The sequence below is a fragment of the Haemaphysalis longicornis genome, unplaced genomic scaffold, assembly GCF_048455015.1.
Source record: "Haemaphysalis longicornis isolate Haplotype H1 unplaced genomic scaffold, Haemaphysalis longicornis Haplotype H1 scaffold_2, whole genome shotgun sequence".
In the NCBI taxonomy this organism is placed as follows: Eukaryota; Metazoa; Arthropoda; class Arachnida; order Ixodida; family Ixodidae; genus Haemaphysalis; species Haemaphysalis longicornis.
In genome coordinates this window covers 194,845,863-194,858,348 of record NW_027526295.1, presented here as the reverse complement: position 1 = coordinate 194,858,348, position 12,486 = coordinate 194,845,863, and positions in this window count along the sequence as shown.

The window sequence follows — 12,486 nt, the reverse complement described above, 5'->3', positions numbered from 1 at the left end:
AAGGGGGCGCACACGTCCCACGGTCCTCTGACGGTGGCGGGTTTGGCGGCAGCCAGCTCCTCTTTGGGTTGGAGATTGTCTCCCCAATAAATCAATGTTTCTGTCTCTGAACGCCTGGGACGCTTTACTTCCGCCTTAACGCTTCCTAATGGCTGGAGTCTGCCTCCTACGTGATACACTGCTGCTCACTCCTGCTGGTATGGCAGGGTTACCGATGGTGGTGAAGTTTACTGCTGTTTACTCGTTTGGCTGCATTTTTCCACTTCCTTGTTTCACCTGGATGGCCACCATTCGCTAATTCCTAGATTCAGCTCACCCTACGGAACGCGTCGCGTTACGGAACGCTTCCCAGACGCAGCTTCCCGGCTTCTGACGCTGACGCCGGCGTTTTCACTCAATAACTCCATTCAATGATTTCGCATTGACACTCCCCGTCATTCCACCTCGCAGGAATGTCACTGGCCCGTGATTAATCTCACTATTTCCGCCACCATTGGAAGTATCTCTCTGATAGTGACCCCACTCAAGGAATTCTTTCTCGTTACCGTCGCCAGTGTGGCCTATAAAGAAGGCTTCCGCGGATAGGCAGCTGATTGCAGTTCCCGCCCCACATGTCGGATTCCGTCGGATTCCATGTCGGATTCCATGTCGGACATGTCGGATTCCAGCGGTAGTGTGCAGCGCATGACTGAACTGTCGGGAACAAAATAACGAGTAGAAATTCGTACGTAATGTTTGAAACTGAGGGCGTTCGCTGTCCGATTGTATTCAAGCGACTCCGTCAGATACTACAGTGTCGTCAGACATCTGCAATGACTCTCTATGGAAGCCTGAATATCTGCTTGTAAAAGTGAAGACAATCGCACAACAGGAATAAAAGCAGTGAGGTTCATGACCATGCGGGAGAGCTCGCACACGTATGCTCGGCTTTGAAAACGCTTCTGTGCCTATATAAGTACTTCGCCGCCATGAAAAGTCAAGCTCCGGAAGGTTGGTCGCATTACTAAACTCATAGAGGAGGTGTTATTGGTGTTCGTCGTCCCCGTCGTAAACGGAGACCGCTTTGCGGTGAAGCCAAGTTTCTTGTGGAAGTTCTAAAGCGCTTAATCTAGTGTAAATATTCTGGAAAGGAATCGAAGGGAAGACGACGCTATCATTGCGTCGAGTTCTATGTACTTAGTTTGAGGTTAGTTCAATTAGTTCAATGGACCCTGCGACACTGCCGATAAATGCTCTCGCTCTCTCCTTCGTGCCTGGAAGCAGTGCGAAAGCTATAGGGACCGCCAGCACAGAGCGGAACTGCGTGATTTGCTCGTTTCAGCACACACGCCTTCCAGTTTCTGCGTTGCTTTTGATGTGATCTTCTTTACAGTGGTTATCTAATGCGTTTATAGCTGCAACAGAAAGGAAGCTGGCCGATAGGTACGACTCTGCTCGAATGATGTCACTTGAGGGCGCTAACACCGCCAAGACCAGCAAAAAGGAAAATCTTTTGCGATAGTTTCCAAGTTATCTGGTGGACGTATATCAATAAAAGTTACCTGAGGTACCTAGTGACCCTGCATTCTAAACACAGGATGCGCTTGTTGTGTAATTTCTGAAAGCATTTGGGATTTAGGCAAAGGTTTAAAACATTGGGGGGGGGTCTCTTTCAGGGTGGAGTTGTAAATGTTTCGGAATTTCCGTCCGCTGCCAGTACACGTCTACTGCGAGAGGAGTGTGGTTACAGATAACAGTTGTGACCCGTGCTTTACCGGAAAGATCCCGAAAGAAGTAATATGGCGCTTCCCTACTCAGCCGACTACACAACTATGGGGAGTTTTACGTGATTCAGTATCCCTGGTAATTATCGGACGCAAGTTTTAATATAAATGACACGAAGTCCCCGTTCCCAAGCCATTGCATCATCGTCATAAGGCTCTGCAAACCCACTCCGAAGCAGACATCCTTACGTGTGTCCCTTAGGATAAAACTGAAGTCTTTCCAAGTTTGTGCAAGCTAACCAACTGAAAGGAATGCGGTCGTCAATCCGCTTGTTAACAAAGTATTATTAAACTGGAATTCAAAGTGCATTTGTCATTTATTTTACAATGCCACTTCTATTGCAATTTTACAGCGTCAAATTGCAATCGATTTTATTTCTACCCTGAAAAAAAAAAAACTTCCCTAGTGCTCTTTGCCTGCGTACGCAGTGTGTGACCACACATGTGTTCAACTTCTGCACCGCTTGATGCGCCAGTTTGTCCTTAAAGCAGTCAAAATTTGGAGAACGATTATCGCCGTCGGATTGCCGTTGAATGGGGTTTCTGTGAAGATGGAAGGGAAAACATGGAGCGAACCCGCCGCGGTGGCTCAGTGGTTAAGGCGTTGTGCTGCTGAGCACGAGGACGCGGGCTCGATTCCCGGCTGCGGCGGCCGCTTTTCTGATGGAGGAGAAAAGCAACAACGCCCGTGTGTACGAGGTTTGGGCGCACGTTAAAGATCCCCAGGTGGCCAAAATTAATCTGGAGCCCTCCACTACGACGCGCCTCATCGCCTGCGTTGCGTCGGCACGTTAAGCCCTACAGCCAGTCAATCATCATCAAGCAAAACATGGATCGGGTTCGACCGAGATCATCGTCGTAATCATCCCCAGCAGCCTGCTGATATTCGCAGCAGGATGATGAAGGCCTCTCCCATAGACCTCCAGCCGCTTTAAACGTGCGTCAGCGGAACCTTTCTTTACACCGACATTTTTTACCTCATCTCTCCGTCGATGGTGATGATAATGATTGATGATGATTGATAGTGGTATCCCCTTTGTAGCGGGGTGATGGCGTGTGTCATCTTAACCCCCCAAAAACTAAATGAAAACTAATATTTACACTATTTGTTTAATACAAGCGCTGCTCTTAAGGCACGCACAAAACTTATAGGCACAAAATACTTATTTTTTGTGTTACATGTTGTACTTGTCCTAGGCAATATTCCCCTCTCTGCTTTTCGTCCACCAGCATTCTAATCTTTTTTTAGTCGCCTCGACAGCCTTGAAGTTAACTACCTCTAGGCTCCCCTTAAATCCCAGGGCTTATAAAAGCCGAATACTTCCCTCAAGTAGATTTGGATGGATACCCTCGCATTCTAACTCTATGTGCCGCATAGTTTGTTTCTTTTCACAGACCACGCATACCCCATAATTTTGCGAATACTTCCCCACAAACCTCTTAGTTCGCAGGCAACTTGATCTAGCTTCAAAAAGCAAAGCCCTGCCCCTGGAATTATCGTAGAAATGTTGCTGTCTGATGTCAGCACTTGTTATAATAGCGCGTTAGCGCAGCGATAGCCTGATCATTGAGCGTCATGGCACCTGGGCCCCTGTTAAGGGCGCCCCACCGTCTGCAGGCCCAAATAAAGTTTATTCTCTCTCTCTCTCTGTCTGATGTCCAATTTCTCACCCCTGTACATCTTTAACGACGTTTTAGCTTTCATTTTTTTTCTCCCCATTTTTCGTTTCTATCTGCCTTGCCTCTTTTTTAGTTACCCTGTCTGTCTTGGATTCTCCACTGTTCTTTCCGCATTTCATAGTCAGCCTTCTGGTCTTCCTTAGCTACTGCGTGTCCACGCTTTTCATGTATAGGTACCTAAAAACTGTAGCTGTTTTTGAAATTTACATGAAATGCAGACATTGAAGTCGAGTTCTTGTCTTTCTCCCCCTTTCCTCCAATGTCTCTGGGTAGACATTTTGTTGCTTGATTGGTGCCACATGTCCGGGGAAGTTTTCTTTCTGTCGCCGGATGTCCGCCAGGATTTCCTCTGTGTGGGTTTCCTCTGCAATTCGTGACGTTCGTTTCCTATCCCCGCCTAAAGGTTTCTCCTATCATCTTTTTCTTTTGTTCTTTGAACTTGGGATTTCTTTTAAAGGTGCGAAGTAAGACTTTTCATTTCTGCCCCTTGAGTTAGAGCCTAAACTACGCACTGATTGTATACCTTTCATTCCTGTGTCAAATAATGTACTTTCTACTACCGAAATGCATTATTTCCGGAAGCGCATACCGAGCATCATTATCGATGGGCGTGATTGGTCTACAGAGCACTAACGGAAACAGCATTAATGACTAAGACATAGCGGTGGACGAAATATGGTTTACAATCATTAAATGGCGTTTCCGGTCATGAAGGAAAGTAAATCTCGGTTGCATTTAAAGCTCCAGGATTAGTCTACCAGCTTAGGGGAAGCCCCCAAGGCGGAGTAAACTTCTGCAAAGAGACAACTTGGCATCATCCACCGGAAATGCAGCTGACGGCTGCAAGGGAAAGCTACCAGGTGTTCTCAAAAACTCTGAGGTTGAAGAAAAATTATTCCTGGTAGTGGATTGAAACTCAGGAGCAAAGCCTATCAGGGCGCGCTATACCCACTGAGCTAACGGGGAGGATGGCCGTTTGTAGCGCGAGAGTGGATTGCACGAAACGTTCAAAAGTGAGGGACAAGTGTTAGTCGGAGGCAAGTTCAGGGGAAACACCTAAGGTGGAGTACATTTTTGTGAAGGGGCAGTTTGAAATTTACATGAAATGGAGACATTGAAGTCTAAAGATATACTTCTATGGGTGTTGCATTAAATATTATTCCCATCTTGCTCCCCGTTCCTCACTTTTATTTCCCTCCTGTACGAAACCCCAACACTCCCTCCGAAAATCAATCGACCAAGCATCTAATTCGCAATTGCGTCCTAGCAGGATCCGTTCATTCGGGACGGCCTCCTCGCATATGTGTTTGCAGATTCGTAGTCGCCTACGTCTCCTCTTCAACAGCTTGCGTGAACGGGCGTTTGCATGAATCCTTTTCGTTTCTGTACCTTCCGGATCCACAAATTGTTCCTGCAGCTTTATAGCACTATGCGGCCCTGAAGTCATTGGCGATGACCCCACGATGACCGCGAAAACGGAGAATTGCTGCAAAAGGATGTGATTTGCAATCTGTTTACAGAATACCGAAACTAGATAAGGTATTTTTGTATCTTTCTTCAACAGCTGACGTTTGGCCGATCTTCCGGTTGGCTATATTTGTGCACGAGTCGCAGGGGAGCAACGACAACGACCCTTCATTCTGTGAAATGCAGTAGCCGGCGGCATATTGGCTTCCAACCTCTGCACTGCATAAATAAGGTAACCTACCTACCTACAATCTCTGTGCACTAGCAGAAACAGGATGCTGGTCTGAGCCGCGGTGGTCATAGAATTAACACTGCGGTGGCAAAGTAGTCAGGCAGGAAGTACGTTTTTACCCGCCGCGGTGGCCCAGTGGCCAAGGCGGCGTTGTGCTGCAGAGTCCAAAGATGCGGGTTCAATTCCCGACTGTGGCGGCCGCTTTTCTGATGCAGGCGAAAAGCAAGAACGCCCGTGTGTTCGAGATTTCGGCGCACGTTAAAGATCCCCAGGTGGTCAAAATTAATCCGGAGCCCTCCACTACGGCCGCCTCATCGACTGTGAAGCGTCGGCGTGTTAAAACACCACAATCAATCAATCAATCAATCAATCAATCAATCAATCAATCAATCAATCAATCAATCAATCAATCAATCAATCAATCAATCAATCAATCAATCAATCAATCAATCAATCAATCAATCAATCAATCAGACAGTACGTTTGTCCATTGAATGGCCACGGCTTGTGATACCAAAAGCAGGAGATGGCAGGTGACAATGCAGTAGATTTAATTGTCGCTTGAAACTGATTTTCACACTGTTCCGCTTTGTAAGCTCATGTCCCATTCATTTCAAGTCTGATTCACAGATTTCTTATTCGCGGAGAGATACTGTTGTAAAGAGCACGCGCACCTCGCAATGCATGAGGCCCCCCCTCCTGCTCTTTTTACAATAATATTCAGTGTAAGCGGTGGGCATTGCTCTTGTTTGCTAGCCGTCTCTGACAGCTGCTATTATCGCACGTCAAAGTCACGATAAAATGGCAGTTCTTGTCCTCGAAATGCGCGAACAATAGGGGTTCCACTAGCTTCCGTTTTGTGGAAAGCGAAATAAAAAGAAGGAAAATAGTCGCTTTGCAGCCTTCATTTAGTAAGAGAGCGCTCTCGTGGACAATGAATCGCTTAATCTCATCACATGGTAGATACACATGACTGGAGGTTGTTTACAGTTCGCCAGAGCGGACTGCTCGTCTATCGCAGCCAGATTCTGCGTGAACTCTCTCTTTTTTCCCCTCTTTCGTTTATCACGATGAAAACAAAACCTCGATGCCACAAACCTTTCTTTCCTCCGGGTTCCCACCCTCCGACGCATGCCTTTCAGCGACACGAGCCCTGCCAGCCCCGTAAAACAAAAATGTGGCTCTGATCGCGTTGTTTTGATAAATGGTTGAACCTGAAAATAACGCCAGCTGTTACATTTTTTCCTCCGCTTCTTATCCTCCCATTTCAGAGGCCAACCATTGACGCACCACCACACTTGTATGCTTCGATGGAGCGAGGTGCAGTCAACATCACGTGTCTGGAGCAGCCGTGTACGTGCTTCGAAACATGCTGCAAATCTGGTAGGCGTTTGCGCCAAAATTGTAAAAAAAAAAAACAAAGAACAAAAGCTAAATAAGTGTGGCTCCAATCCACGCTGTCAAGGTAGTTGGACTGCGAAGCTGTAAACGACACCCACCAGGATTCCACATGCAACGTCGCTTGAATTGTCGCACGTGGCTCTACAAAGAGTAAAACCAGAGACAAGGGAAATACACTTAATCAGACTTAGTATTACTGCATAACGGCATTCACGACTGCTATGCTTTCTTCTTCTTCTTCTTCTTCTTCTTCTTCCTCGGGCTGTTCTTCTGGCGTCTTTACTTTCCGCGTTCTACCGAAGGTAGCCTCGAATGAAATGAAGGAGGTGCTGTACCGGTCTCCCTTTTTATATATGAAAGTGTGGTAACGTCATTACGTGATTTCTACGCTGTTTGGTACTTTTTCACTCGCCGTAGCTTACGCAAGCGCAATCTTTACCGGTATGGCCAGTACCCCTGTGTAGGTATGTGTCACCCTCTTAATGATTATAGTTTTTTGCTGACATCGCCACGAAAATTGGCTTGGGGGTACGGGTATACTATTTCGCAATAAAAACACTCTATAGGCACTATAACAACTACGCAGTCACGTACGCAGGATATGACGGGGGAAGGGGGGGGGGTGGAAACTCCCAAGAAATAGCGCTAGAAAATAAACAGAAAAATAAACAAACAAAAAATATCAAGTCAGTTCAAAACACGTACGAAAAATTAGGCACGTGTCCGTTCGCTTCGCTTCAAATGTCGTCTAAAGGCGATTCTTCTGCCACCTCCTCTCTCACCTGCCCACCTGCCACGCTCTTACCCACCTGTCTCGCTCCAGCCAATGTAAAGGCAATGAAGGTTTGCTCAATTCATTTCAATTTTTTAGTGTTCGTACCGATCGTGTGCTGGTCGGGTTGAGGTGTCGCCTCGAGATCGAGCAGAAGGTCTCACTAGTTTTTAGGTAAAACATTTCCTTTAATGTCTTTTTCTGTTGATATCGCAAAAACCGAGCCCCCCGTCGATTCCCACTAAAAGAACGTTGTTAGTACCAATTACGAATTGATGTTTTGCCTCAAATGTGCCAAAAATTTTCTTTTCTGAACAATGTTGAAAAGTATGAAGTATGGGACCAGGTTTAGTAGTTTGGAAAGGTTTTGCCTGTCATCATCATCATCATCAACAACAACAACAACACCACCGCCACCACCACCAGTCTATCTACGCCCACCGCAGGGCAAAGGCCTCTCCCATTAATCTCCAATTATCCCGGTCCTGTGCTAACTGCGACCAATTTATCCCCGCAAACTTCTTGATCTCATCTGCCCATCTAACTTTCTGCCGCCCCCTGCCACACTTGCCTTCCCTAGGGATCCACTCGGTTACCTTTAATGGCCAACGGTTACCTTGCCTTCGCATTACATGCCCTGCCCATGCCCATTTCTTAATATTCTTAATTTCCACTAATAAGTCCTTAACACGTGTTTGTTCCCTGACCCACTCCGCTCTTTTCTTGTCCCTTAATGTTTTGCCTGTATATACTTATTATTCGGGAATTCGTTTAACTTTTAGCCGGGAGGCCGAATCGAGGGACAGGCAGGCAGGCAGACCAAAGCTTTGGCGTTTAAGTAGCCCAAGAGAGACTATAGTCTTTAAGAACTTCTGGATGCGATGGGCAAGCTCTCTATAGCAGTCGGAATGTTCTGTACATTCTTGATTTTACGAATGGGTATCGCAAAATGGAAGGTCCTCGGCGTGAGAGCATAGATAGTAGTCACGTAAGCTTTTTGCATAACTTGTGACGGAAAAAAAAATTTCCGATGACGTCATTTAATCACTGGCAGAGCCAGTGGCCTCGCTCGTGGCACCGCCCACTCCACTCCACCCCCCCCCCCCCTTCCCCGAACCCAACCTAAAAATTTTGGGAGGGGCTATGGCCCCCTCAGCCTCCCACTGCGTACACCAGTGCATCCCAAAATCGGTAGCCTTCCAAGTCAAGAGGCTTTTCTGCAATCAAGCAACGCAAAGCATTTGCCTCCTATGCATTTGCGAGTTCACATAAACTGAATAACCATAAAGGGCCTTGTTTTCCTATCTATGCTCGTGCATTGAACGCGACCGCAAAATAAATATGCTATTTTCCTTCTTGTTTCGCTTCTTTATTGTTTTTCTAGCTATCAGGTGTTTTCTTTCATTTTTTGTACACGCGTGCATTGGTTAACGAAAATAACTAAAAAGAGACACGTACATGTTAAGAGACACGCGCATGAGTTGCGGCTCGTGTTTCCTGCAAAGGAATGCCAAGAGGCATGTATCTGTGCGACCTTCTGATCTGTGCTGTTTCAGTTTTTTTTTTATGCATCCCGTAGACGCGAAAGCCCGCGTCTGCATAGCATGCTCCCCTGAAGGACACTGTTTTCGCCTTCGTGTAGGCTTACACACGTGCCACCGCATACTTCCCTTGCACGTGCTTCCATAAGCACGCGCCGAACACTCGCTGCACATGCCCAAAAGTGGCCGTACAATATTTTCACTGAAATTCTATGCCCCGTTGCTACCAAGGTTAGCATTCCACATATAGGAACATTCGTAGAAGCGAATAGCAAATAACAGAGGGAGAAAAAATATTTCGTTTGACTTTTACAAGGACTAATCCTTACCAAATTTTTAAACCACTCTACAGGAAGGTACACCCTGAGGTGATGTTGAGCTATTTCGTTCCTCAGTGCTGAAAACGTTTCAGACATTATACAGGGTCAAGCAGTACAATACAATACAATACAATACAATACAATACAATACAATACAATACAATACAATACAATACAATACAATACAATATAATACAATATAACACAATACAATACAATACAATGTAATACAATACAATACGATACAACAAAATACAATACAATGCAATACGATACAACACAATACAATACAATACAATACAATAATACAAAGTAGGGCACTGTAGTGCAATGCAATACGATTCAATGAAATACGACCCTATACAAAACCATGTCACACCCGCTCTTATTTGAGGTTTTGTCCAAAATGTAAGTGCGGGAGAAAGAAAGCGATATCCGCCCCTCGACTAACCCCATGCAACCTGTGACTCCCGAATGCTCAGGCATAAGGCTAATAGATTACGCAAGCCTGGGAGGAAGCAAAATGTAGCGGTAAACAAAGCTAACAGACGTTATCCGGGACTGTTTGTTAGAAGGGTACAAAATTATTCAGTATACTATTGTACTCTGTCCGAGAGGCGCACAAACTGCTGCCGAGGTTACAACTGGCGGTGTTGAGAAAATCGGAGCAAACTCATTGTTTAAAGAAACTGGGTCACCTGCAACAACATGCTGACCCAAATGGGCGTCTTCATAAACCCTGCAAGCTCACTCAAAAGATTTATTTATTTATTTATTTATTTATTTATTTATTTATTTATTTATTTATTTATTTATTTATTTATTTATTTATTTATTTATTTATTTATTTATTTATTTATTTATTGTGCCCTCGGGGCGTAAAAATCATCATCACTCATTATTGATCATCACATCACCGTAGCTTTTAAGTTATGCGTAAGTGTAGAACAACACAGAATGCGGTCAACACAGCCAGGTGTACAGTGTACGCGCCCTTTGTTAAGGCAATCCCTGCCTGTACCTGTCACTCGGGTCTTAAGGCTGCGATGCACGGTGTAGGGAAAGACTTCGTAGTAGTTTAAACCGTATCTCGCAACCTTCCCCATCCACCGAAATAAAGCTGTACTCTTTTTGTGGGTGCTTCCAATCGGAATGGCTGCGCAACTTACGAACTAGTTGAACCAAGACCCCGGACAGACTATGGTAGCCAAACTATACATAATCAAATTGTATCTATCTGTAACAGCCAGCCTTCCGTAATTGATGAAGCGCTTAACTCCAAAACTATCTGGCAATACAAAAGAAAAATGAAACTCCTTCTGCTGGATACACCCGGCTTTAACTGACTTTCCTGCGTGTTGAACATTGTATGTAATGACGAATTTATTGTGGTATACATCACATATGCTAACTGTTCAGCTTGTATAAACATACAATTGTAACTGTCTATTGTTTAGACATGTGATTAGGTTTCATTGCGCATGTAAGCAACATCTTGTTGTTATACTGTACCAAGTGTGCTTGCTTGCCCTGCTTTTATTATATATTCGAAGTGTTCGTTTTTTTTGTTGTTGTTGTTGTTATTGTTCTAGTGCAAAGTCTTTGCACTGTTCTGTATTGTTTGAATCCATCCACTGCTTTCCGATGTGTACTCCCGGGGCGGGGGCCTCGTCAGGGGACGTGCGAGTCTCCTTTCGCCACACCTCGTGGTCATAATTACATGCATGTATTTATGTCCGAAATAAATTGAAATATGAAATTCAAAATCACATTCTCGAACTTGGCATCAAGACTGCACGTTACAGAAAACTGCATGTTTCAGCTAGCGCGCCACTCGGCCTGGCAGGCCCCTTTCCAACTAAACCTAGATTCGACTTGGTGTTGTTGATGGGGTTGCGAAACGCCCTACGTAACTAACCGAACGCCCTTGAGGGTATTTATAAGCAGAGAACACCCCCCAAACCACGTCAAATAATGTTACTCAAAAGCATGCGATCACTGTCACTGCCGGCGTTAACGGCGAATGACCGCTTCAAAGTAGTTGGGTGGAGGTCTTTAAAATTCCTTTCGTCATGCGATGATTTCTTAGTGGGACCGATGGCATCGTGTCAAAAAAATTGGCCGCGTATCTGCTCCTTTCGTCGCAAATGTCGTCAAAAGACGATAGTCTTTATCGACTTTTGCCAAGTAAATGCCTCCCTTCACTTTCCCGCTCACCTCTCATGTTGTTCCTCTTGCGTCGCGCTCCTCCCAAGGTAAAGACACCAAAGGTTTGCTTAAATCGTTTGAAATTTCCCGCGTTCCACTGCTCCAAACCGGGTGTCTCGATGCGAACGCTGCCGTACGGCGAAGACGCGCGTGACTCGAGGCGCCCTACTTCAGCGTTTATAGAACCGCGTTTCCCTACTCCACGTGCGTTGCAAGCAGAACGTGGAACCTATCTAGTGGAACCTTTCACAACTGTTGTCGGTTTATTTCTTAAAATGGCGCCAGAAGCTATAGTGGCGCGGGCGACAGCAGGGGACGGCGGAGTGAATTTTTTTCTGCAGTTGATGAAGTATTTAATTTCGCAAAAATCAAGCATGTATGTTTTTTATAAAAGAACACTGCAGATATCACTTCTGTATTAATTTGTTGTCTCATATTTGCGTAATGTCTTGTTCTTCTTCAACAATGTTGACAAGTATTAACATTACACCGGACTTAGACGGGTAGATTTAGCTGTGACTATATAAGACTATTGCGCAGGCGTTGTTTTACTTTGGCCGGGTGGCTGAATCGAGTCACTGACAGACAGACAGACAGACAGACCAAAATTTCTGGGTTTAAGTAGCCCAAGAAAGGCTATCGTCTTTAAAAATTAATGCATATCCCCATAGATCGGTTGGTCAACCGAAAAGTTCTGATAAGATCTCCGGACACACAACGGGTGCGTGAAACCGCACTTCCATTGAGTCAAAACGGTTACTCGAAAATCGTGGAAAAGGAACCGTTCTAGATAAGACAATGTGCGCATCCATACCGAAGAAGGAGTACAACAGTATACGTTTATATCATAATTACCACTTATCGGCATACATTTGGGTCGTTCGTAAATGCGTAGATCGTGGCATGGGTTCGTTCTTCGTGTGCAATTTGATCGTTGAAGGTGCAAAGATCGTTTGGACGCACTTTCGGCGAGGGTTGGACGCACTTTCAGCGACGATTTTGACCCACTCTTGACACGGTTTTCATGTGAGAACGTTTCCGCAATTCTCTCAACTTTCTTTAGAGAAGGGATGGTAAAGTTTTGTTTATATTATACTTATAT